We start from the raw sequence: 22,620 nt of genomic DNA, 5'->3' as shown, positions 1-22,620 counted from the left end.
AAGCTGACTGATTCCCTGTTCGATTTCAAAATGCATGTGACACATGGTCACACACAAACAAAAAGAAATTAAAATACTGAGAACAGGAACTTGATTATATTGTACCGTGATTCATATCTCTTGCACTTTCTAACCAGGCAAGTACGATCTGCTTATTAAGGTAAATGGACACACTTCTATGTAATTTCAAAGCTTAAAATTCTAACAAGAAAGCACATGTTTAGAGAGTTCCTTTGGAGAGCTAGGGACACCATGTAGTTACTTTAGAAGACAAGACTTTCTATGCATTACTGACTCGAGACTATCTCAAACGAGGGAGTGGGTTTATTCTTGACTCTCCCTCCCTTTGTATTTCCAAGCTCGACAACTTAAAACATTTGTGTTTGATTCCTAGTTTCTTTTTTTTCCTTGGTTTCCTTTGTGTCATCATTCCTACTTTGTAAAGCGCTTTGAAACTCTGTATTTAGCGCTATATAAATGTAATTTATTATTATAATTATGTATTACGTTTAGCAAACATTGCTAACCTTTACTTACAATTAGCACTGCTGTTATAAAACCAGTATATGAAGATTATATGGCATATGTCTGGTGAGCAATACACAGCATCATTTCTCTGAATTTTCATGCACGACCAGCTGACTTCATAAAATTGCATCATCAGTTAAAAAGTGTCATCCATACTGCTATGAACCAATAAATTTGGTAACTAGTGGCCCCTACGATATATTTAATGAAACAGGTCTACATAGACAGTAGTCTGTGTCTGTCTGGTTTCTTGACATGACAAAATACATGTGAATAGCGTAGGTAGCCATGGTAACTCTACTAGCAGTACAGTCATTATAAGCAGATCTGCGATCTGGCTCTCACACTCCACTTCCCCCCCCCTTCCTCCTCCCTTCCCGGTGTTTTCCTTTTCCAAACATTGATAAGAATGAATATATGTAATTCTTTCAATTGTAGCAAATCTAGACAAAATTTGTATGCAAATATGACAGAAGACTAGAATATGTTGATATTGAGACTTTGGTCCAAAGCATACAAAAGTATGGTTACAACTCAATAAGGTAACAGCTTGGTATCTACATTATCTAACAGAGGAGGTAGATGCCACCCCCCTCTCCCCCCCCCTTCTCCCATCCCCCTGATCTTTCTATCCTTTCACTGTAGCCCTCATTGAATCGGGAGGTTTGTACTTTTGTTGACTAAATTAAGGGTCCCTTTTAATACAATTGACCAATTCTAGACCAAATTGATGTTGTCTCATAAACTTTGCACACATCCAATGCACACTCCACACTGCCCAGTACAGTATACAGATACACAGTAGTTAAGCTGACAAGGACCAGTGTCATGAGAAGTTCTGTAAACTTCAAGTGGTCACTCATTCATTTAGGCTCAGTTTTATAAGTTTACCATGTGTGCACAGTCATTGTGTTGAGACAGGTAAGTTTTATTTACATGTTATGTAAATGTTCAAACATTGTATATTATTCATTTATTTATTTATTCATTCATTCATTTTTCATTCATTCATTCATTTATTTCATAACTTATTTTGTATTTATTTATTTAATTTTTATTTATTTATTTATTTATTTATTTATTTATTTATTTAATTTTTATTTATGTATTTGTTTATTTATAAATTTATTTATTTATTTTTGTCTTTTTACTTTTTTACTTTTAACACTTGATTAATGCAAATTATTGTGGATAAATTCATAACGAATTATAAAATGACATATTTTTGTTAATATGAAATGTTCTCTAGTGGTTTGCTTGAACACCAATGGCAGTTTTCTTAAGCAGCAACATGCTCGGCTGCTTGCTTCACAAATTGATTCTGCAGAGAAGTGACTGTCTGCCCTACTCTGCAGACGACCTTCCTGGCTTTTCCTCAAATGAAAACAAAACAAAATACGTGGTCCATCCTATCATTGATTTGAATTGATATAGAAAAAGCTTATTAATATTCATAGAACTCATCAAATTTATCAACGAGAAAAATATGAGGAAAAAAAGACAATATTATATTGGATTTCATTTGGATTTCGTTTTCTTCTAAATGTTATCCGGACGGTAGATTTGGATGGCACCAATTGATAAATAACTGATAGTGAGTTATCATTGAACAGAGTTCCTGTTAAGGATTTTTTTTCTGGTTGTCCCATAGGCAACCAGGCCTTACATTCTGGTGGTCTCAATGGCAAATTTTAGTTGTCAGAAAAAAGATAGCAAAACAGCTATGACCAGTAAGTGTCTATGTAGGACGTATGGAGATTTGGTGAATAGAACACCATAAGGACGTACGGAGATGTATAGGTTTGATGAATAGAACACCAGTAGGACCTACGGAGATGTATAGGTTTGATGAATAGAACACCATTGGGACGTACAGAGATGTGTAGGTTTGGTGAATAGAACACAATTAGGACGTACGGCGATGTATAGGTTTGGTGAATAGAACACCAGTAGGACCTACGAAGATGTATAGGTTTGATGAATAGAACACCATTGGGACGTACAGAGATTTGTAGGTTTGGTGGATAGAACACCAGTAGGACTTAGAGAGATGTGTAGGTTTGGTGAATATAACACCATAGGGATGTACGGAAATGTGTAGGTTTGGTGAATAGAACACCAGTATATACTTATGATGTACTGAGATGTGAAGGTTTGGTAAATAGAACACCATTAGGACGTACTGTACACAGATGTGTAGGTTTGGTGAATATAACACCATTGGGATTTACCGAGATGTGTGGGTTTGGTGAATAGAACACCAGTAGGATGTACGGAGATATGTAGGTTTGGTGAATAGAACACCAGTAGGATGTACGGAGATATGTAGGTTTGGTGAATAGAACACCAGTAGGATGTATGGAGATGTGTAGGTTTGGTGAATATAACACCATTGGGATTTACCGAGATGTGTGGGTTTGGTGAATAGAACACCAGTAGGATGTACGGAGATGTGTAGGTTTGGTGAATAGAACACCAGTAGGATGTATGGAGATGTGTAGGTTTGGTGAGTAGAACACCAGTAGGACACCAGTAGGATGTGTTGGTTTAGTGAAATAGAACACCAGTAGGACGTACAGAGATGTATAGGTTTGGTGGATAGAACACCATTAGGAGGTACCAAGATGTATCTAGGTTTGGTGAATTAGAACACCATTAGGATGTATGGAGATGTGTAGGTTTGGTGAGTAGAACACCAGTAGGATGTGTTGGTTTAGTGAAATAGAACACCAGTAGGACATACAGAGATGTATAGGTGTCACCCACAAAAAGTAAGCAAGTGGCAATGCGACACATTCGCCTAGCGGCTATCCAAAAATAATATGTAATGTGAGAAAAGGTTACAAAATTCTGTAATATTGCTTTATTACAGTACTGCTTAAGGCCACATATGAATTTGAATACTTAGGTATAGGTTTGGTGAATAGAACACCAGTAGGACCTACGGAGATGTGTAGGTTTGGTGAATAGAACACCATTAGGACGTACAGAGATGTGTAGGTTTGGTGAATAGAGCACCAGTAGGATGTATGGAGATGTGTTTAGGTTTGGTGAGTAAAACACCAGCTATAGGAGGTGTCTGTACAGATTTAAATTATTCACCGTCAAGATTTATTTAAGGAAAGTTGATAAACACTCATGTCATGTACTGTACATCAGGTTGCTGCTGTTCAAATAATTTGAAGGCTTCAAAATTCAGGCTTTTCACTGGCTAAATGTCGGTGGATTACTGCTGTTTGCCAGTAGACTAAACGGCAGTCACTTTTTCCTGCCTGCAGTAGACACTGAGAAGATTTACACATGTATGGTAAGTCATCTAATAACAATTGTCAGTCAAAGAATCGTCATGATTTCCATGATACCAAACATAAAGATTTGGTTGTTCTCATAATTTATCCTGTACAGTGACTGAAGTGTACTGTAATTCAGCTAAATGGGAACTTGAATTCAGCCAGTAGATTTTATAAGCATGTGTATACTTTCGCTGAAATTGTGGGCCTGACCTACATTAATTATTCTACGTAAGATGTGTACAAAATAATGCATGCAGAATAGATGAAGAATTTAAACTGATTCAGGCTACAGGTGTATCTTTGAAGATTGACTAAGATATGATTCATTCCAATACTCTCTCTTTGGACGTGTCTTTGTGTAGTTCTTTACTGTATGTGCCATATATCTCAGTTGAAAACTCTTCTACTGTAGCATCAATTTGTCTAAAGTTTACAGCGCTACTAGATTTAGCAGATGCATCAAGAAAAGTTTGTACATGAACTGGCCTGGGTATATCATTTTGCACAAGTTTATGTCAATGCCGTAGCACAAAGTCTTTTTTTTCGTGGGGGAGGTGGGGGGGCGGGGGGGGAGAAACATATCATTTGTGTCGTGACTTTGCCATTACACCATACACTCGATCTAGAAGATTACCCAGTGAATTGGCAGTCTTCAAAATTGCTTTCAAGTATTTTGTTTTGTAGAAGTTAAGTGTTTGTAACAGTTGCTGTTTGTTCTTTGTTATCAGTATATTAGCCAATGGGTAGGCAAGTGTGATCTATGTGGTTGAACAGATGGTCTTTCTGTGTCACAAACAGGAAATAAAGTATCTCTCTGTGTCATTACCTAATTCTTTGCATGTCAAGTTGTCTTCTCAGAGGGTTTTGAAAGAATTCTGAGGAGGTAGTTTGGTTGCCTTATCATGCAAAATCTTCTGACATCATTGTCAATGTTACCCATTATGTAACATGATCAATGTTCTTGTTTGTTTAAGATTTGTCACAGGGGTTCTACTCTTAATGTGTAAGGTTGGCATGAATAGTGGAATGAGAACTTTCAGAATACATCAAATTTCAGAATACATAAAAAATATGTGTTTCTCATACGTCTTCTGCTGTGCAAGTAGTTGTTTTTGTTATAAATATATATCCAGTTTGTCTTTATTTATAACTAATAGTACTGCGCAAAGATTCAGGTACATGGACACTACATATTTTAATTTTTTAAAGAAATGTTAACTACATTATATTATCAACATTTACTAAATTAATAGTACCAATTACAATTTTAATATTCCTCTGATAACAATGAAATCTTTCAGCTTTTAGTACTTTCTGTATGTTGCTGTGTTGGACAAATCTAGCCTAAACAGTAATTTCCGACTTGCGATCCGTGTTACAGTCTTTGCCGACTTTGAAATTCGCGATCACCCTCACAATTTTGCAAGGTCAGTAAAATTTAGTCACTCCATAGTTTTCCCTTTCGGGAAACCAAAATGTAATACAGTTAAACAACTATAAATGCATAGATCTCATGTGAGTATTACAGTTCTTGATTGCTCGTACTGATGCATTACAACAACACAATAACAAAAGACAGCATAAGTGTGGCATGACAGACTGGCTAATTTAGCCTACTTAAACTGAAATAAAACTTAAAATTCCCTGAATGATGGTTGCATGCCGACAGGATATGATGCAAAACCTACCCAAGAATGACCACAACCTTAAGGTGCCATGACTGACTAGGGAATCCACACAGAGAACGTACTTCCTTAAACTATGAATCAGGTTTATCTTTGAAATTCCATGAATGATGATGGTTATTGTTTTAGAGTTTGTTGTGTTGGTTTTCCTTGAAAAGCAATCATGACCTACTGTATATCAATTGAATACCATATTAATGACCTGTTTACGACCTGCTTATGTCAAATTTTTGAGTTTATTGTTTACAAAACGTGCAATCGTAACCAAGAACTTGAAAACAATCTTTAGTAAATAAATATATGCAATTTCTACTATATATACACATTATGAAAGATTGAATACACATTTTAAGGAAAGATATATATGTCAAATGGTCGCCAAAACCCAGATCTCTATAGTGAGTATTACAGTAGTTGCACCCTATGATGCAAAACAACAACACAAGAATGACTACAACCATTTTAACTAACTGGGAATCCACATAGAGATACAGTTTAAGCCAATAAACAATGCATCAATTTAACAGGAAATTCTGTGACAGTTGATGATTCAATATTGCTTTGAAATTTCTGTTGTTGTTTTTCCTCGAAAACCATGACCCATCAAACTAAATACCTTGTTTACTGACCTGTTTACTTGTGTCCCTTTAGACTCCTTTGTTTACCAATTGTTGACTAATTACTTGATTGGAAACCATGGAGCTTGTGAGTAAACTACATACTCATAAGGTTGCATTAACAGAATGACTAACTTAAAAACATTGTAGTTTTTAGAATAGAGTGAAGGTTATAGAATAATTTATTACAAAATAATAATGATTTGAAGGTTTGTTGATTTAGTGAGACAAAAAAAAATGTGTGAACTTTGGAATAATGATGATAATATGAATTAACAATTTTAAACAAAGCACATATTTCAGGGTTATATATTTAGGTTGTAAATTCGAATTTAAACTTTCCAAAGATATATATAATTCAGAGGGGGATTTTATAAACTCTCTTGAGCAGCTTCTTGGTTTAGTTTTTTTCTTTCTTAAATGTGAAGTAAACCCAAGCAAATCAACTTCATAATCAAGCAGAGCGCTTCATGCCGTGTGACTTATACTTCTAGGTAAAGATAAAAATCTGTGTCAATTCACAATTATTACTTAGTTTGTTTGTACGGTACACAAAGTGAAAACTGATTATATGTTGATATTGCACCTAATTGGGTCATTTCAAAAAGTAATTAAAATGCAATAAGCTTTGACTAATTAAAATTCACGGCCTGAAAAATAATGACAGTTTGCTCCCTTGTTTGCAACTTATCACAAATTAAATTTATATATTTTTACTGAGGATAATAACATGTTTTCTTTATATAATGACAGGGATTTATTTCTACTGGCCAATGAACTGAAACTTTAGCCATTTAATGAGCTACCTTTAACCACTGGTCTCAAAAAAAAACACAAGCACACTATTTGACCTTCCTGCTGTCCATTTTGCGAAAGAGGCCATTAGGAATATAAACATAGCAAATTATATGACTTTCGAGTGTATCAGGTCCCTTATCAGTCTCCTGTGTTTTTTTGACTCTCCTTTCATGTCTGATGACCATCAGAACTCTTTCACTGTCCACAAAAATCGTCTCTTCGTAGCCCCAGATATTAACACGTTGAAATTGGAGAAAGAATTCTTAAAGTGCTTTGCTCGAGGTTGAAGTCCCTCAAAATTGTACCTCAACAATTTGGATCAAATGACCAAAAAAATTATTTCTATAACTGAAGGAAGAAGGAAGGAAAGAACCTTGAGGTGGGGACCAGTAGATTTGTACATCATGTTTGTTGATGTCCAGGTGATAGTTTATGCGCATCAGGTTTATGCGCATCAGGGTAGTTGCATAATGTATGCATAATCCCTAGCAGTAGTACACTATGTGTTTAAGAACAGGTTTTTGACAATATGTAGAATATATGGAATACCTAGATAGTTGGTGTATTGTTACTCTTCTTAAAATGACATATAGTCATGATCAAGTACAATCGTGGCAATGAAATAGTTTTAAATACAATTCGCACAAGTTTATAGAAAAATGAAGTATAATACAATTGTTCTACGTCGTTGATGTAATGCTGTTTCAATTCATGCTACCCATACTGAGTGGTTACTCAATTCAACAACGGAATTAGCATATAATACAATAGTACTATGTCAATGTATTGCTGTTTCAATTCATGCTACCTATACTGAGTGGTTACTCAATTCATGCTACCTATACTGAGTGGTTACTCAATTCAACATCGGAATTAGTGTATAATACATTACTTCTATATCGATGTATTGCTGTTTCAATTCATGTTACCCATAGTTACTCAATTCAACAAAGGAATTAGCATATAATACAATAGTACTATGTCAATGTATTGCTGTTTCAATTCATGCTACTGTACCTATACTGAGTGGTTACTCAATTCAACATCGGAATTAGTGTATAATACATTACTTCTATATCGATGTATTGCTGTTTCAATTCATGTTACCCATAGTTACTCAATTCAACAAAGGAATTAGCATATAATACAATAGTACTATGTCAATGTATTGCTGTTTCAATTCATGCTACCTATACTGAGTGGTTACTCAATTCAACAACGGAATTAGTGTATAATACATTACTTCTATATCGATGTATTGCTGTTTCAATTCATGTTACCCATAGTTACTCGATTCAACAACGGAATTAGCATATAATACAATAGTACTATGTCAATGTATTGCTGTTTCAATTCATGCTACCTATACTGAGTGGTTACTCAATTCAACATCGGAATTAGTGTATAATACATTACTTCTATATCGAAGTTTTGCTGTTTCAATTCATGCTACCTATACTGAGTGATTACTCAATTCAACAACGGAATTAGCATATAATACAATAGTTATATGTCGATGTATTGCTGTGTCCATTCATACTACCCATACTGAGTGGTTACTCAATTCAACAATGGAATTAGTACAGTATCATTGGTAATCATGTGGAGATTGCATGTTGTGATATTTGTGTTTCATCGGTATAACACGGCACATCATAGATTTTGCATCAGTTAAGAATGTCAATCCAAATGTAAATTTCTTGTACAAGGTTTCCTTAATTACATTTGATGAATAAAATATGTCGCAGCATCTTACATCAGTTATTCCTTGTCAACTAGTGCTCGTGTTATATTAGATATAGATAGACACATGCATTGCTATTGCAAGTATTGGGTGAAATATGCATAGAAATTGCTTAAAGAAATTGATTACCCAGCTGCATTTAAACCATGTTTCTCCCCAGACTAGATCTGTATAAAATTGTTAATAAAATGCAATGTAATCTTGGGAATAGGAAAGGGTGCAATTGAACTAATTGTGATTAGCATTTAGTGTTAATGATGAAAGTAACTTTTGTCCCAATTCTTTAATTGCAAAGTATAGGCTAGGCTGCATACATAGATCTGCTATGAAAATGGAATAATGATGTATAGGCTAGGTTGCGTACAGCTGCTATGTAAAATGAAATAATGATATATAGGCAAGCTGCGTACAACTGCTATGAGAATGAAGTATAATGATGTGCTGATGGTAGCTACAGTACTAGGAAAAGTAACAGACCTTCTAAAGATATTAGCAAAAGTTTATAGTGTCGATCTTCAAGCAGATTTGATGACAAGAAAAGTTATACTGTAGTCAGTTTTAAACATACAGTATATCTTCAGCCATGTAAACATGAAGTTAATCTTCTATTCTTTAGCAATTAATGTGAGATTTGTAGAGTATCATACATTATTTGCACCATAATCACAGCTATAAAGTAGACCCAAGTCCTTGCACCTCACCACCTCCACCCTGGTAAAGTCCTCTTCCCTCCCACTTCTTCTACCTCCCCCTCCTTCCATCCCTTGGCCTCCCTCCTCCCATCTCCTGGCCTGCGGCCTCCCCCCTTGCCTGTTAACGTGTACAGTTTATCTGATTTTAGCAGTTAACATAACTTACAATACTGTCTACAGTACACTAAAGTTGTTCTGTGATCTAGCCTTTCTTGGTAATTGTTCTCAACACTCTAATAACATGTGACCACATTAGGAATGCCTACATACATACATACAGTACAGTACTGTATATATGATAATATTAACATTCAGTTTTACTGTCTATAGATCAGAGAGGGAGAATGAGAGAGAGCTACTGCAATACTTAGGGTATAAGCATGTCTGTCTGTGAGATATTGCAAAATTTAGAACATAAAACTGCCAAGCATGCATATGATTACATTATTGGGGAAAACGCTACATTGAAAAGTGAGCCTAAAACGTTGAAATGTTAGCCCCGATTGCAATGCTTTAGTTTACCATAATTGACTTTTCTACCTAAGACATGAATGAAAAGGAATGAATGAATTTGTAAAGGAAATTTAAATTGAGAGGGAAAGAAAAAAAACCATCAGTAAAGAGAATGAATATGTTTCACACTGTCGTTGTCTAAAAGTGAAAGGTAATATGATGTGTTTCTAAACCTACACTTTTCTCTTGGAGTTGATTTTGACAGTTGAGTGTATTTCAATTCATGAGTATTATTGGGATAAAGTAGAGGGCTGCAGTTACAGGAGACCACCCATCACTTGATTTGTTGTGCACATTACTAATATATAATGATTAAATCCAATTATGACAACATCTTATCCAAACTTTGCAACCTCAGCACCTGCCAGTTATGTTCCCAGTTTGTTTCAAGATGTTAATTCCAAGATATAGCATCCACATACTTTCAATGATATGCAAAGCAAATATGTAGTCTTTATATTTGTAGGTTGTTGTTGTTGTTTTCAAACTTTGAGAATCAGTCAGAAAAATTATTAAGTAATTTGTGTTGTAAAATCTGGATTATCTCAGACATAATCAAAGGGGAAGGTTGTCCATATCTTAGTGGAAAAGTCTGGATACTCATTTTTTCATATATTATAGCCAACAGTATTAATTGCTATGGACATGCACACTGTAAAGTGTTCCCATATTCACTCTTCTCTGTGTCCATACATACTGAAATCTGAAAGAGTTCAGGTTTGACTGTTTTACTATATCAGTGTGTTTGTGTATGATATAACTGTCATATACTGTATGTTAATCTTACAGTATCCTGTAGGCCTATGTTGGCTGAAGCAATTACACAAAATTTAAAAGACACTTTAAGTCTATCAAAGGTCAATAACTTTCCAGTTTTTCAACACTGGGCAGATGAAGTCATTGGTGCACTGCCCTAACTGACCACAACCACCTGAACTGTAACCTGAAGTTTTTAATAGTTGTGATACCCTGTATCGGTACTACTGCATACCACTCATTAAAACCACTGATGGACGCAGACAATGAATGTTTGTATCTTAATGACTGGCCCTCGGTCACGTGCAAATTTATATTCCCTGTGATTCGTTTCATCTGTTAAAACTGTGCAGTTAGTCGTGAAACTGCAGCAAACTGACTACTGCCAGGCTTGAAAAACACTCCGTGTTTGTGACTTCAAACCGGTAAAATCTTGATCAATCACGTACATTGCCCGAACTATCTATGATTTTCCATGTTACGATGGACGAGTTGCGTCACGTCACGCTCAGTCGGGCAGGATGCAGCAGACTTATATGGTTACAATTAATCAAACGAAGACAGCCCTCAGTGAACGATGTTTGGCAAGTAATGAATCATAACATTCACTTGGAATACAGTGCATGTTGCCATTGTTTGCAGACGCATTTTAATAAAACATTACTAATCATATGCAAATGTAAATAGACTACTCAAACTTTCTATATATTGGATATTCTTCAGATTTGTCAATAGTCAATTGTCTACTAATCTAAACCTAAACTAATGGACTGCAATATTTTTATGGAACCTTTAAGATATCTAACGGTATAAGAGTAAATTTACTCAATTCAACACAAGAAACTGATCTAATAGTTGCAGCACACCTTGTTTCCTTTTACATGCTACAGTATGTGCTAACTATTCAATGAATGTATGTCGGTTCAGCGTGAAATTTCAACTTCAACAACAACAAGACTAACAGTTACCAAATGAAGTTATTCGAATATAAATTGTGTCAAGAAATCCAATGACATAACAAAAATAAACCCTTCCTCTCTAAATGTCAAGTCTACTTTCTCTTAAAATGTTCCCTATTTCTCTTAGAATTTCTTCTTCTATTTCTTCTATTTTATTTTCTTCATTTGCCAAAACATCAAGATCAGTCTTGCACCTTCTGAATTTGCCTGATCATGCGAAAGCGTCCACAGTATCCAAGTACTCTTTTTATGCATCAGATGTTCACGCAGTAGGATAGGAACTTTTTGTTGACAGAAATAATTTTATCCGGTATAGCACAGTAAAGTGCTATGCAATATGGGCAAGTTGCTATACAAGTGCAAAGATCTGTATAGTTTTTGTACACAGGAACCATGGTCATTTCTTAAAGGATCGTTCTGAGTCAATCAAAACTGCTAATTACAAAATTTGTACCTTGGTTGGTGACAGCATTGTGTGTTTTTCTTTCTTGTTTGGGGAATTTTTGTTTTTGGGTTGTCTAGCAATTCAAATAATACCTGTATTAATAGAATGAGTATTATATGAAATTTTATAGTTTTCAAGCTTTTGTAAATTAAGGCAGTTAGTGATAATGGTATAAATTGCTTCAAATTGAAGCAGTAATTCATATATTTAGAGCCATATATAGTTAATGTCGTTGGTCAAACTGACTTCTAGGTCACTTAAATCTTGTATTAGGTTCTAATTTTGATGGGAATCATTTAGTGTTCAAATTTTGTGTAGTGCCAGTTTAAGGGTTGCGAATTTAATCTTTGCTAAAGCTAATATTGTTCCTGCGTAAAAAAAAACAACTACTACTATATATCATTGCACTTGTGTAGCAATTTGACCCAATCGAGTATAGCACTTTACGATGCGATGCTGGATAAATTTTGTGTCGATTTTTTATCAAATCATGTAACATTTATAAATAATTTGAATACACACAATGTAAAACATGTATTGCAACATACATGGTTGAGACCATTCAGGTATTCCCAATTAGCATATTATGAACTCCAAGATCGCAAACGAAGTTCACTGTCCAATATTCACAGATGGCAGCCATGCAACATATAGACCTAAGCCGTGCAATACCGAGCAGTTCTGTTGATCTGTAAAGTGATGTAGTCATGACTAGGCCATTCATCAATTACACAGAATCTATAATTTACAATTTCAATCTGAAGAGAGTATTTTTCAGATTGATAATTTATCATTCATATTTGACATGTGAATATTCGTGTGATTATTTCCAGCACTAAAATAAAAGACTTATTGCTTGCAATGCTTCCCAAACTTGAATAATATCTCTACATAGTAAGTGTTAGAGCCCTCTAAATTATATGAATGTTATGCACAGCTGTATTCATGTCGTGAAATTAATGTGTTATTGACATTATATATTTGAATTGTGAACACTATTTTGAATTCATATCAAAATCAAATGTCTGTACATCATTCTTCTTGGGGGGGGGGGGGAATAATTAGGGCAAGTTACAGTTTCGTTTGAAAATTTTCGTTGAGTACTTAATAATAACAGTCAGTTGATTATTACTTAATAAGAAGCAGTTGATTTTAAGACTGTGTCAATATACAGTACTTTAAAGTAAACTTCTTTGGTTTCAAGGCAAAGGATATTAAGAAGAATTGTCTGTAGATTAAATTATTCACTCAAATGCTCGAAATAATTTGTGGACCCTGACGGCATATAGCAATAAGAATAAACCTGTAATAATCCATCACACCCTGTGGTTTCAAAACATGATTTAAAAATACGAGGCAATCTAGGATATATGATTCTTTTTTTTTTTGTAGTAAAGACTTATGGAATAACTTTAATCAATTTATTAATTTACCTGAAACAAATCCGCAAGATGCTGCCGTGGAGAAATCCCCATGCAGTGGTCTAAATATTAAATTATAGATGAAGGGATTTTTTTTTAAATCATACTAAGTTTGGAATTCATGATTGAAGAGACAGATATCTGTTGTGCAGCTATACACTGGTCTTCATAAATGTTTTAAATATGTCTCATATGTCTGCTCGGTATTCGAAAATTTATTGAATTTTTGGCTATTTACTGGCTAAATGCCATTGGATTACAATGAACAGTATGGACACTGTTTGCCTGAAGGCAAATAGAATATGAATAAAAATGAATAAAAGGGCAGCCAGTAGACTTGAAGGAGAACAAACACATAGTAAGTTTGCTGGTAACGGTCAGTCTCGACAGAATCGACACGATTTTCCATATACCTAACAAAAGTTCTGTGTTACTGCTTTTTATCAGCAAAATATTATCAAGTTGCTAATCCTGTACTAATGTATAACTAATGTACATTTTAATTCCAGAAAATGCGAGTGAGAACTTGTCTCCAGTTGATAGACAAGCCAACTTATGGTTAAAATTGTGAAATTCTAGGCCTGTTTGTCTAATGCGTAGTTGCAGGTTAAATGGGCAGACGAACCAGGCCACCTACTACTGCTCAGATTTTTGTTGTTTGCAAAGATTCTTGCAAGAATTTTGTTAACAAAATTATCATTTAGGTTGGTTGGGGGGGGGGGGGGAGGTATGGGACTTTGGAGGAAACCTTTTCTTATACAGATGATTCTGGTTGGTAGAGAGGAGATGCATGCACCTCAATCCACATGTAATGTAATGTTTTCCTCATGGTTAAGCTGTGCCTAGCTGTCAAAGTGTGTTGACTTTGAAATTGACTATTGGAAGTATTATTATTGACTTTGTTTTATTGTAGATATACATTCTGATTTAGTAGTATTATGCTAGGAATGTTAGAATGGTCACTCACAGTATGATATAATTTCCTATTTATAATTTACATTAGTCTTATGTTAATCTGAGATAACTTTTTTACTATTTGGTTGGAGAAGGCGTACAGGTGCTGAATATCTATATTGTACCTAACTACATTACATAGGTTCTAGTGATTTTCTACCGTATGGCGCTCCCAGATGTTGAATTGCAAATACTGTTTATATAAGTTACAGAACTTTTCCTATTGTATAGTGTAATAGAAGTATATCACTATCCCAAGTTATGATATCAAGTTATGATATGATATTTAAATCCCACAGAAAGCCAAATTGTACACTTGTTTATATGACGTATGTTTTGTATGTATGTATATACACACACACACACACACACCCTAAAGTGCATTACAGGCTCACAGCACAAATTAATCATTGGTTCATCCAGTAGCTAAAATATTGCACCATGTAGACAGTAGCAGATATATATATACCATAGCGATGGCGAATTTTAATGGATTAATTCATGGCAGTATTAAGCTAAGTACATCATCTCCTGAGAAGCCTGGAGTTATAATACAAGTATAATACACAAAACTGATCAGAGGTAGCTCTTTCTTGTTTGATGACATCACTAAATTCTGAGCCTTTTATCTTAATCCTCTTATATTAGTGAGTGAGGTCACTCAGATTGAGATGAATTCTTCATCTCTTGAGTTTTTGGATGGAAGAAAACTTAAAGCAACATGGTTTTTTAGCATATAAATGAATGAATAAACCAAGGAACGAACGAACAAAGTTACTAGCACATGAACAAACGAAATAGAATCGATCAGACAGAGAGACAGACAGACAGACAGACATATTTATGAATAAATCAATGAAGGATGACCAACGGCATATTTTTTATTTATTTTTTATTTCATTATATGTGTATTTCACATCAAGCTCGCCTGTATTACCAACAAGTTTGAAATAACGATTCCTATTAATAGAAAGTGCCGCTGACTGTCTAAATGTTTACAGAGGAGAGAAAGAAATGAAACAATTAAATGTCAAAAAGTTGTCAAAAAAATCCTCACTAAAAGTGGGAGTGAGAGATGAGAAAGAAGGTCATTGTTTAAAGCTGAGATCAGGGGTAGTATGTGGTAACATATGGTTCAATGGTTAAATACAACCAACTATAAAAAGCATTTGATCACTTTACTACTTGGTCCCTGTACTGCAACAAAGACAAAGTTGTTGGGGTTTTCTCTTATCGAGATTAATAGCTTCACTGAGGTGTTTCAAATAATGTCTAGATTTCAAGTCTAACAACGTCACAAAAGAATCTTGTGATGAACTCCTGAATAATGTAACTATAGTCATTAAATAATAACTTTGAGTATATCAAAAAAACAAATATTTAACATTCTCACAAGTTTTGGCATCCCCTTTCAAATGACTTATTTTGGAGCACTATATTGCAATATATAAGGAGGGGTGATTTATACGCTTAACTTCATGTATAGTCTGCTTTAAGGAAATTTACAAGATCTGAATTTGCATCAAGCTTAAAGCTTTTATTGTCCAATATTGGCAAACATCACTAAAGTTTAAAAGAAAGTAACACCCATTTCAAGCGGTAAGGGAGGATGAGCAAAGAATCACCATATCATATTATGGTCACCATGGAAACAGGATAGTGGACATCTATGAGAATTATTAATGGATAAACATAACATTCTATATCCACAGTAGTTAGTAAAGAAAGTGTTGCAGTACTGTAATTCATGCATTTAAAGCAAACTCTATAAACCTCAAGATTGCTGCAGCAAAGTTCAATTACTAAATGAACTTCCCTGATAGCCAGACCTATTGAGGAAAGGATCATTGGGATTTGGCATGCGATGATGCAGGCAGGATTTTGGACAGGAAAACTTCCAGAGCAGAATGCAATGTAGTCACTCACAATATTCTACAGCACCTGGTCAAGCTGCCAGCATTCTCTGTTCCGTTGCTCCTACAATTAAAACTATTTATAGCATAATTATGATAATCTGTACAGTCTAGTCATCATTAATGTAAAAATGGTCCCTCATACTCTAACTTTAATTCAACAGAAATGTTACTGTCACCTTTAAAGTGTCTTTTTTTCCTTTTGAAAGCAACTGAGACATGAATTTGATTGTCAACATTTTTTTTTTAAACAATTCCCAAAATGTCTAGGGTATGACAGTTGGGTCAGAACTTTCATGAAATGAAATAGATTATAAACTTTTAGCTGGTGTTAGCATGTTATACTGTTGACTTTTTTTATGATATTTTGGTATCAGTGGTGTCAGAAAGCCAGGTCATGCATTGGGTGACAATTCTGTCACTGGGCAACCTTCTTGGGGTCCTCATTTTTCGTTAAAAGTTTATTATTGATACTGTATGAGGATCTATCATCCTTGTCCCTTATTTCCCCTGGCCCCTACAGGGATAATGACCCTTTGACTCTCTCCCCTCCCCCCCCCCCTTTCAAAAGGCCTGAATGGTTTTGTATGGTTGAACTGAAGAGATCTCTACTACACATCATCTGCCTCTAGTATTTGTATATATAGAGTCATGTTTGCATACTGGAGTTGTAATGGTGCTAGCAATTGCTTCTGTTGACCATTTGCCTCTGTTCAAACACTGAACTATGTGTACTCACTCCCAACTGTCTTATGTATGAACTCTACTGTGCATTTTCAAAAGCAATTGCGAAGGCAATTTTGCATATTAAATCATATGCACATACAACAGAGACATACTGTAGGGTACTGAACTATAGGATAATATAGTAACTGTTATATGAGATATATCCACTACAGGGTTTAAACACTATAGGTATTTTGGGAGATAAATGTAAATGTGACACAGAGCTGATTTCTGAGATATTTGGCAGGTTGTGTATAAGAGGTTTTGTAAATTATGTTAATTTATTACTGTATACATACAACCTTGTTTCCTTGAATTTAGCAACCTCAATATTAAAGACGAAGATGGTACATAGACCATACCTGGCCATCAAAGGTATAGGCAAATTTCCTATTTAAAGGCGAAAAACTACATACAGTATGTGTTTAGGGATTGCACTGAAATCCAAATCTGGCTGGAAATCCGGCCAGCTTTGAGAAATTTTTCAAATCCGGCATTCAGACAGATTCATTTCTAAATCTGACCGGATTTGCCAGGTTTTCAAGTGACTGACAATGCACCATAAATATGAAATGAGTTTCCATTTTTTTTTTATGATTTTTTCAACTAAAAAACTTATAGGGAAACCTGAATGATGCATCTGGGGCCCTGTCATAGCACCAAAAAAAACACTCCCACCCATCCTTTTCAACATGTAAAACTTATTTTGAAGAAAGAAATATTCCACACTGTAAGTTGATTATTCTATGTCAATATCTTGTCCCTAACTCAAGATTTGGTTGAGTGAAATCTATTTTGATTAGCTAAACCTTCAACTTCTTCTCACAGTGGAGGATCTACAGTATGATGTCATCTGGGCAAATTTATGCTCTTCAAAAGGTTACTTAGGCTTTTATAATCTTCTTATTGATTTATCCTTGAAACCTGATAAATTTGGAATGTTTGCTCAAGCCTGACAATGTTCTCTTGGCTTAGAATTTCATCAAAATGTATCTTTTTTTGTAGAAATATGCTTTTCCTCTGTGGATAAATGATTGACAAATTATAGAGACAAACAAAGATACTTTTCGTCCTCCATGATGACATCATCCATTCTGCTGTTGCCAGATGCATTATATATTATAAAATTTGAAAAATTCATTTCGTCATGATACAAATTGCTTTGAGGATGTTAGTTTCGCCTAAAGATTCAAAATGTAACAGCAATTGTGATACAAGCAATCAACTTTCAGCTACCAGAAAATCTTTTTCAATATATCCCGAACTACATGGATTTAGGTATACACATTATACAAGTATGTAACAGTTTTCTTCAATGGTTCTATGCACTGCTACTGTAAAATTAAGTCACAATGATGTTACTATGGCAATGAACACAAGGGTGCTGTTACAGTTTGGGGCAAACTTTTGGGGCAAACTTTTAATGGTTGGCACAGAGGACCAAATTCAGCTTCTTAGGTCCATTCGATGATGACTAGTTGTTTGACATCAAATTCACATCGCATTACTAAACTAAATACCCCAACTAGGTACAGCCCCAAAGCTTGTGTTCTATTTAGTTACCACCACACATCTCTCCTACAGTGGTCATAATAGTCATCACTATTCTGCTACATCTTTCGGGACATTCAACTACTGTAAATATGCTGTTCGGACAACTAAAAGGAAGGGCTGGTTTTGCCCTCAAAAAAATTTAAAATTTCCACTGCAGTTATAGTCCTATTAAGTTTGTCAATGCCCTATATGTCAGTCAGACCATGTTTAGCTATGCTAGTCATGCTCGGTACATCAGCACACTATTGAATGAGCTATGCTAGTAACATACTGTACAGTATGTTAAAAACTCAAAACATGTGATTAATATGTGTGACAAACATCTGCCTCAGCTCTCAAATATGTGTCAAATTTCATTTAGACATGTACTGTATAGACAACATGAACAGATTAATAATTACTGACATATTCTAGTGCTCTATACTCTAGATGGTACAAGTTAAGTTCATTAACCCATGAATGGGACACTTGAGATTTTAATGAGATGATGCCAGAGCGCCCATTTGTAGCGCCATTTACTTTCATTTTACTCTGGTGATGGACAAGAGGAGGGAGAGAGCAGCTTGAGGAGAGAGTACCAAAATTTAGTTTGAGGGTTCTTAAAGATTTTGTTATAAATATTGTGGTTGATTGAAAAATGTACAATGGTGATGTAATTTTATAACCAAATTTCGAACCATCTTTGGTATTAAAACAGAACTGTTTCATGTACTTGACTGGCAACCCTAGAGTTGAGATGTGAAAACCTCTCTGCTGGAGAAAAAGTGTCATTGTGTTGCATTTAAGGTTTAATCCAAACAAGAGCTAATTTACACTGGATGTATTATACACTGCAGCGCACAGCAAATAAATTGAAATCCGTTGTTTGTGTGTTCGGTGTGTTATCCTCTTTATATTATTCATACAATTTTAAATGATACTGAAGCTAATTCTCAATCAGAAAGAATAAGTACAATGACTCCCGTATAATTTTCTTTATATTTGCTTTGTTGTCTCGTATTATTGACTTTATTTGATTTTTTTTTTTTTTTTTTTACATTTTCAAACAATATCCCAGGGGGTATGTAAGCATTATGAGATTGGCTTCCATCTTGCAAAAGCAAAATTGGTGGTATGATGTAATTTATTGGTTAATGTACTTACCACTCTTGATATTAGTGATATGAGATGTATAACAGCAGCTAACTGGCAGTATTAATGAAGTAGCTCCCAGAGCTGTCTGTGATACATACTGGATTTGAAATGTAACAGACCACAAAAACTCTCCTCATCCATGGAATATCACTGAACATTAAAAGAGTTAATGTACTTCGTTGGAGATCATTGGCAGGATTTTTTCAGTCTTCAGAGATACAGGAGGTATAATGAAAGAATTAATCTGGATTCAAAACCCTATCTGTGGTGTTCAAGAGATTTAATTGCTTTACTCGATCCTCTCTTTTACCTGTCTCATCTACAGTATACATATGCACTCTGATCTACCTACCAATACAAATGATTTAGCAATTAGATCTAAAGAGGAAGACAGGGACTTAGTTATGGGTCAAGGGCACAGAGTGGGGAGGGGTGGGGGGAAGGAAGGATGTGACGATAAATGGTGACCAATTTCCAAGATACAGTACTAGATAATGCAAAGATACATTAATTGAGATGTGACAGATCATAGTTTATAAATTACCAGGGTAAGTTTTGGGATTCTTCTTTGAGAGTTGGAATTGTTAATGTTTTCATGTTTTACTAAATTTATGTGAACATGAATCAACCTGAGTTTATTTCATAGTTGAACATTAATGGTAACATAGTTTGCTGGTCTTTGAAGATGGTTGGGGTTTAGGAGAGGCTGTTTTCATTCATCATTCCACTATTAAAGGTATATGTCATCAATGCTATTCAAGGGCAAAATATTAAAGGGGAATAATTTATGCAGTATCCCTTCAAAAATTACATAATGCCAAATGGGCAACTTGCTATATACAAGAATGTCAGAAAGTTAAAAGTTTCACAATGCAGTGAGTAGCAAGACTGTTTAGATAATATCAAAAGAATTGTTGCCTAGAACTGTGACTGGCATTTGGTTTATTGCTTGTGTTACATATATGGACTTTTAAACAGTTTTAGCTTTTGTTAAGCAAATGTATCTTTCAAATTTCTGATGAACCTTAAAACATGATCAAAAGCAACAGCACTTAAATGGAGAAAATTGCGGATAATGTATATTGTGATGAAAAGTCAATTTTGATGAATGCATGATCACCAAATTTGTATTCATCAACTAAAGCTTATTGCAAATTACTAAGATCCTATCAATCCTAAAATCCATAAATCTATAACAATTTGTGTTACATAGCATTTTGCTATATGCCATCTCATTACTTACTGCAGTATGTATGTAATAATTTATTACATTTCACTTTCAATATTGACTTTCATGTCTCAGGAAGCTGGGAAAAAAAATTGCCTTTTAAAGTAATTATAAACTCAGCAAATATGAGCATTAATAATATTGTACTTCAAGCAATCAATGTGATTTACATTTTATTTTACACAATTTATTTACATTTAAATTATGCTGACAAAATTGTCACCAGCCTTCAAATTTGCAGAGACCAACATCATTATTATTTATTCTTATTGTTATTATCCTCATCATCATTATTATTATCATCATCATCATCACCATTATTATCGTTATTTATTTTTATATTTTTATTATGATTTATAAAGATTGTAAAAATGTGAGTTGATAAGTATTGGAGGGGAATGAAGAAATGAAAAGAAAGCTGATTTCCATCATTCTCTTCTAAATGTGTCCCAGCTAGTCCATTTCTTGTCTCAATTAACCTTTGAAGAAGATCCTGATAGGATAGGAACATTGGGTCCTCTGACATTTATACATTGGATCAATCTAATTTTCTAAAGTCTGTGGGTAACGATCAACAGCTTATCTCATACTTTGAGAGACATGTTTCAACATTACATATTTAGCAGTAAAGAAAGCCCTTTATAGTTTTGTTGAAATTGCCAGAATTGGTGTCGAATGCAAAAGCGCTGCTTCAAGAGAAAAACCTACGGTATATATGTACTCAACTTTCGAGAAGACTCGAGACCAAATGTAAAAACTGACGTGAAGTATGGGTGAATTAAGGGAAATGTCAACAGCATCTTCAGACTGACAGGGCAATTAGTAAAATTGGAATTTACTATAAGGACACACTTTTACTGTAGATGTAGTTTACCATATATATGTACTGTATATACACACTGTAATGATTTACACACTCCCATGCGTATAGCAAGAACAAATATATGCAGCTTAATTAACTTCATTGCTGTATGTCACACTAAATTATATGGACTGTAACAGGAGAGTTGATGTTTAGCGAACAGTCATCCCAAGCATATTGTAACTCTACTGTAACCGTACAGGAAACAAAAGGAGTGCCAAAAAAAAAAATCATTAATTGTTATTGGTTTTAATATATATTTAAGAAGTAGCTTCTTAATCACCAATAACTATTACTATGACAATTCTGACTACTGTATATATCACAAATCTTGCTCCTTTTTTTTTTTTTTTCTTCTTTTCAATTTATTTTGAATAGCAAATTGTATGTCACAAAATTGAGTTGACTTTTAGTCTTTAAGGGATGTTCATTAGAGATATTGCCCCGAGCAACTTTTGTCCGTTTCCCTGTGAGTTTGACCATTTTTCTATATTTTTTGTTTCTTGATTATTTTAAATTGATAACCACAGAAACATAATTTATAATTTAATGGTCTTTTTCAAGCAGTAATATCTTCTTCTTTCTTTGGGATTAAAACTTATTCCATATATATATATATATATATATATATATATATATATATATATATATATATATATATATATATATATATATATATATATATATATATTTTTATATATATATATGTTTGTGTTTACATGCAGGCTCCTTGCAGCATCATTTTCCTCCCTACAGTGTGTGTGTATACATTCATCATCCCCATCAGGCGCTGACACA

At 34.3% G+C, this 22,620-nt stretch overlaps 2 protein-coding genes across 10 annotated transcripts in view; both read left to right on the top strand.

Annotated features, from left to right (window-relative positions):
- The window catches only part of LOC139961242 (ubiquitin carboxyl-terminal hydrolase BAP1-like), a 228,619-nt gene that overhangs the window by 73,240 nt on the left and 132,759 nt on the right, over window positions 1–22,620 (top strand). The gene's annotated exons all lie outside the window — the stretch shown is intronic.
- LOC139961241 (calcium-dependent secretion activator 1-like) overlaps window positions 1–22,620 on the top strand; it is a 100,051-nt gene that overhangs the window by 4,854 nt on the left and 72,577 nt on the right. The gene's annotated exons all lie outside the window — the stretch shown is intronic.

This window comes from Apostichopus japonicus, chromosome 20 (genome assembly GCF_037975245.1).
Source record: "Apostichopus japonicus isolate 1M-3 chromosome 20, ASM3797524v1, whole genome shotgun sequence".
In the NCBI taxonomy this organism is placed as follows: Eukaryota; Metazoa; Echinodermata; class Holothuroidea; order Aspidochirotida; family Stichopodidae; genus Apostichopus; species Apostichopus japonicus.
The sequence above is the reverse complement of the archived record's forward strand: the minus strand, read 5'-3'. Positions and strand labels throughout refer to the sequence as shown.